Genomic DNA, 5,636 nt, shown 5'->3' with positions numbered 1-5,636 from the left:
AATGTGGGTGTCGCTATCCTTGGTAGCAAGACAGAGTGAAAAAAGATGAAAAATGAGAGCCAGTAAAGTGCCAGCATCCTTCCTTCCCAGCTTTCACCCACCAAGAGTAAAGCTTCCATCACTTGCTTCTGCAACCATGGTGCTCTGCCCAGTACATGGGCCCAGAGGACCATGGACTCAACTCGCTGAAACCATGAGCCAAAGTAAACGTTTCCTTCCTTGAAGTTGTTTCTGTCAGGTGTTTTGTCCCAGGCACATGATGTAACTAACATAGTATGTCAAATTTCTGAATCGATACTCACTCTGATACTGTGTGACACTTGGCCTTGTTCTCTGTACCATTCTTTTATGAAGCGCTTTTTATAGCCCACAAAGTTGACTTCCTGGTCCACCATTGGGATGAGACCTTGTTTGAAGAAAAGCTTCGCCTTGTCTCACCATCTGATGACCTGAGAATGCTCACAAATTCCCACTGCCTGTTGTGTCTTTATCATGTTGACAATAAGTCTAAATTCCTCGAGACAGTGAGAAACAAACAGGAGGGGGGCGGGCTTCACAGGTAAGTAAATGCTTATGGTAAGTCAGTGTTGAGTGAATGACCTCACCACAGTTTCTATTTGGGTGGCTTAAAGGGACAAGAGAATTGAAAGGCTACACAAAACACAAGGCACCGGCATGCCAGCACCAATGGGTTCTGCTCGTGGCCCTAACCACAGTCACATTCCATGTAGATTCAGTGTTTGCAATTGTAAGTAGCGGTGTTTGCTACCTCAAATGAATAGGGTTTTGTCACTTTGGTTAAACTTTCACTGTAAGGTTGCTTGCACAAATTATACCCTCAGGAGTTTTGAACAGTTCATTTTACACATGCTAATTTTCAGGCGATGAGATTAAAAAAAAAAAGAGAGAGAGAAAGAGAAACACTTTGACTGGACCACAGTGATGATGGTGGAGGCTTGTTGTTGCTGCTGTTGTTGTTTTTCTTCTTCTGCTTGGAATCAAGGAAGGAGTATCACAGTTAGGCTTCAGGAACACTGCTGGCCTTGAAGGAGTGCAGTGGGACAGACAAGCACAACAGTGCAGGAAATGACCGGGAAGAGTGCAGGGTGGTGGCAGGACTTCAAGCTTGAAAAGGACTGAAGCTGGATGGCAGGGAGGCCAAGGGGTGGTGTCACCCTGTGTGCCCACAGCTGTCTCCACCAGGAGACAGAAAACCCAAGAGTCCACACGTGGAGCATGAGTAGGAGAAGGACACACAAGGCCCAAGGTTGGGGCTGGGTCCTAACTCTTCACAGAAGACTTAACCCTCCCCAGGATAGACGATACAACATACAACCCTGCACCTTACAGTCAGGTACAAGAAAGTGCAGGGGAATATATCTAGGTCTCTGCAAAATGTAGGCTTTCTCTGATGGTGCCTGCAAAAGAAGTCCAAAAAGAGGCGTTTAATCGCCTTGGGTGCTGGGAACTGAACTTGGGTCTTCTGTAAGAGCAGTATGTGCTCTTAACCCTTGAGCCGTCTCTGCAGCTTCTATTTAATGTATATACCTTAGGAAACATACACTGTGCCACGGAAAACTACAAGGCCTATACTGGCTAGCTGCCATTGTCAACATAGTAGAGTCACCCAGAGAGAGGAACCCTCAACTGAGGAAGTGCAGACATCAGATTGGTCTGTGGGAATTATCTTAGCTGATGGTTGATATAGTGAGGGCCCAGGCCACTGTGAGGTGGTCCCATCTTTAGGCAGGTGGGCCTGTGCTGTATAAGGGGAGAACATCAGAGGCAGCAGCCTAAGAAACAGTGTTACTTCATGGTCTCTGCTTCCGTTCCAGCCTCAAGGTTCCCGCCTGGAGCTCCTGCCCTGGCTTCCTTCAGTGATGGGTTGATCTGGAAGGACAAAATAAAACAAACCCTTTCTTTCCCAAGATGGTTTTGTTGTTGTTGTTTGTTTGTTTGTTTTTCAAGACATTTCTCTGTGTAGCCTTGGCTGTCCTGGACCTGCTTTGTAGACCAGGTTGGCCTTGAACTCACAGAGATCTGCCTTCCAAATGTTGGGATTACAGGTGTGTGCCCACTGTGCCCAGATCCCAAGCAAGTTTTTGGCACTATTTTTTTTTTTTTTTTGTCACAATGACAGAAAGGTAAACTAGAGCAGGCTCCCTATGAAGAACTTTGGTCTACTTTTAAGATACAGACACTCCAGTTCACTACAAAGTCAACGGGACTAGCAATCAGATCACCTACCCGAGTTGCCCAATTCAGCACTCACTCATCATTAATCCTCTTGTGTTCTCTCAGCATGCATTTGTGTGCTTGTTTGTAAAGGAGGAATACATATCCGCATTGGCTCTTTTCTCAGGTAACTATAAATATAAATATGAATTGAGACAACCCCAATGAATGAACACCGGGCCAATAACTTGTAGAATAGAGAGTGTTTTAGATATCACCATATGCTGGGTTAATACAAAGACTGAAGTAGAGAAGACTGCTTTGAGCTACTTAACCTCTTCAGTAGGGGCTGTGTTTTAGGGTCTTTATAATGATGCCATGATTTAATTTCTATAAAGCCATTGCTTGGCACATTCTCAGTGCTCAATGAGTGCCAGCATCTGTTAGCTTGCACGCTGACAGTGAAGTTTTTTGTTCTTGTTGTTGTTTATTTTTGCTTTTAATTGTGGTAGATGTTTTCCTTATTATATTCATGAGATGGTTCAGAAGCTGGCAAACTTCTTTACCTGTGGACCGCCAGTGGAAACTCCACATCCCTTTGGGAGTCCTTCCATGTCTGGTGCTGAGCTAGGACCAGCAGAGCTCTGTTCCAAAATCAAACTGGCAGCAACACACACCTGCCACCTGCTTCCTAAGACTGGCTGACATCAGAGAGGGCTTCACCTGCATGAGAAGGGACCAGTCCTTTGCCCTGCCCTGGACCCTGCTATGCTGGGAAAGGATGGGGGGAGGGGAGCAGGCTGTGCCACCCCTGGTGGAGATCCTGGCTGAGCACACAAGTCAAACAGGATCAGGTGGGGCCTGGCTTGGCCCAGAGGAACCTCAGGCACTGGCTCTCGAAAGGTGAGACTGGGAGTGCCTCAGATGACTCAACAGCTGGCCATTTCCCTCTGTACAGCTGCCAAAGATGCCTCCCAGGCACCTGGGTAAGAGGCTAAGAATCCATGGGGTGGCAGGAGGGCCAAGCGCTTTAGGGTAACTCCAGCTCTCCTGTCACCTCTGAGCCTTTTTACACATGGTTTCCTCTGCTTGCAATAGCTGACTCGGTCTCACTGGTGGGCACAACCTTTCCGTGAACTCATGCTCCAAGGCCTTGTTTAAATCTATGAGAAACTTTTCTGGGTACTTTTAGGCAGACAAAATTGCTTTGCATAACACACATACTGAAATATATATAAATATATGTGCATATTCTATCAAACACAGACGTATGCATTTCATCTTAAATTCCTCTTCCCAGCATACACAGTTTCGGCTGGAGCATCAGCCAGACATGCCATTTAAGATGTCTAATAGCAGGATATAACCCTGTGACTCCTTGACCCCTGACTCTGTGGAGTGAGAGATGTAGGATACATGTCCTTCCTGTATGATCTTGCTTTCTAGACTTGGCTGAGTGGGTTGGAGGACTGTGATTTTGAGAATCTCTCATATCATCCTGATAAAGAGTTGCTTTTCCTTAAGATGACCAGAGTTGACTTCTGTGGTCAGCAACCAAACTTCTCAAATGCAGAGCTGTTATTCAGCTGTTTCTGAGTGTGAAGCCAAGAAACGTTCCAAGCCATCTCAGGTAAAGTGATAAAGGCCAGGTCAAACCAGATTCTTATCAACAATTTAGGTCGGATGGCTCCTTCCCCAAGCGATAGGAACTGAAGTTGGAGGTTAAGTACTGCAGAAGGACCTGGTGGAGCAGATGCCTCATTGTGCTGTTCAAGAGCATCCCTTCTGGAATGACAAATTTATCCTCCCACCAGCCAGGAGGCAGCCCTCCTTCAGCCAGCTTCAGGGAATGGCCTTCATAGAGGAAACCTGGCCCAGTCATCATCATAGGCCTTTCCCAGGAAGCCAGCAATGGATGATTGGGTGACAGAGTAGGGCCAGCTCTTTTGAAAATTGCTGCAGCAGCAGCATCTCAGCTTCAGAATAACTTGTACAATTAGCCGAAATGCTCAAGAAGACCAGAGGACCTTTAGGGGACCAGCATCCCTGCTATTTTCCGATGCATTCTTTAAGACAGAACTACAGTTTAAGCTCAGTCTGTGAGGGCAATGAAGAAGCCTCTGTAATCTGGATCTGAGTCTCTGGGCATCTCTGCTTCCCCTGTTGCTCTTTGTGTCTTTACCATAACTCCTTCGCTTCAGAAGGTTTTTCCAGCTTCGTTCTCAGAAGCAGCAGTTCTGTACTCAAGGAGTTTGGTTGTTGTCCACAGAAGTCAAATCCAGCCAATTTAAGGGAAAGAAATAAACGTGTGTAATGGCATGAGAGGCTCTCAAAGTCAACCTTGAACTCATGATCTTTGGGCCATGATCAGGCCTTCAAACTGCCACGATTATGAGCATTCACCTACTTTTTTTTTTTTTTTTTTTTAATTACAATGCATGAGGATAGAACCCAGGCTTTGAGCACTCAAGACAAGCACTCTTTCAGCCAAACTCTCTCCCTGGCCACTCGCCATTCTGTATTGCTTTTAGAGTAGTTGGTTCTATAACTTGAGGATCAGGGTCAGCAAACTGTAGCCAACTCTGACTCCCCCCTTGTTTTCATAGACAGAGCTTTATTGAACACAGCCATGTTTGCTTGGTTGCTTTTCAATCTGTAAATGAGTCTATGGATAAAATTCAAAGACAATTCTGATTGGCGAGAGTTCATGCCTGGGATCAATTATTGTGTTCAGGAGAAGGGAATGATTTAATTTTCTAGGTGAGGAGGCTCAAAGTGAACTATAGAATGTGCATTTTTTTTTCTAAGAAGAAGTGGCTTTATTAAATAAAAAGGGAACTCAGGAGATAACAATAATTAAACAGTGCTGAGGAGATGGCTCCCGGGTTAAAAATGCTTGCTATAACTGCACAGCCGGGGCTCGGACCCCAGAGCCCATCTAAAAGCTGTAAACAGCAGCACAAGTGTCTATAATTCTGCCACACCGCTACGAAATGGGTTTTCAACCTTCCTGATGCTGGGACCCTTTAATACAGTTCCTCATGTTGTGGTGACCTCCAACCACTAAATCATTTGCTAATTCATAACTGTAATTTTGCTACTGTTTTGAATTGTAATGTAAATATTTTATATGCTGATGGTCCCAGGCGACCCCTGTGAAAGGGTCATGCAACCCCAAGGAGACTCACTGCTCTAGCAGGAGATGAGAGGGGGAGACAGAGAATCTTCCTCTCAAAGCCAGGCAGCCTGGCTTACACAGGGTAGAGGCACTGTCTCAGACAAGGTGAGCATTCACACCTACACACCCATGCCTGCACACACACACACACACACACACACATGCATGAGGACGGAGGGCATACACACATGCACGAGGGAGATAGGTAGTAGGTAGGAGTAGATAGATAGGTAGAGAGATAGATAGATAGATAGATAGATAGATAGATAGATAGATAGATAGA

This window comes from Psammomys obesus, unplaced genomic scaffold (genome assembly GCF_907164565.1).
Source record: "Psammomys obesus unplaced genomic scaffold, mPsaObe1.curated_primary_1811, whole genome shotgun sequence".
In the NCBI taxonomy this organism is placed as follows: domain Eukaryota; kingdom Metazoa; phylum Chordata; class Mammalia; order Rodentia; family Muridae; genus Psammomys; species Psammomys obesus.
The sequence above is the reverse complement of the archived record's forward strand: the minus strand, read 5'-3'. Positions refer to the sequence as shown.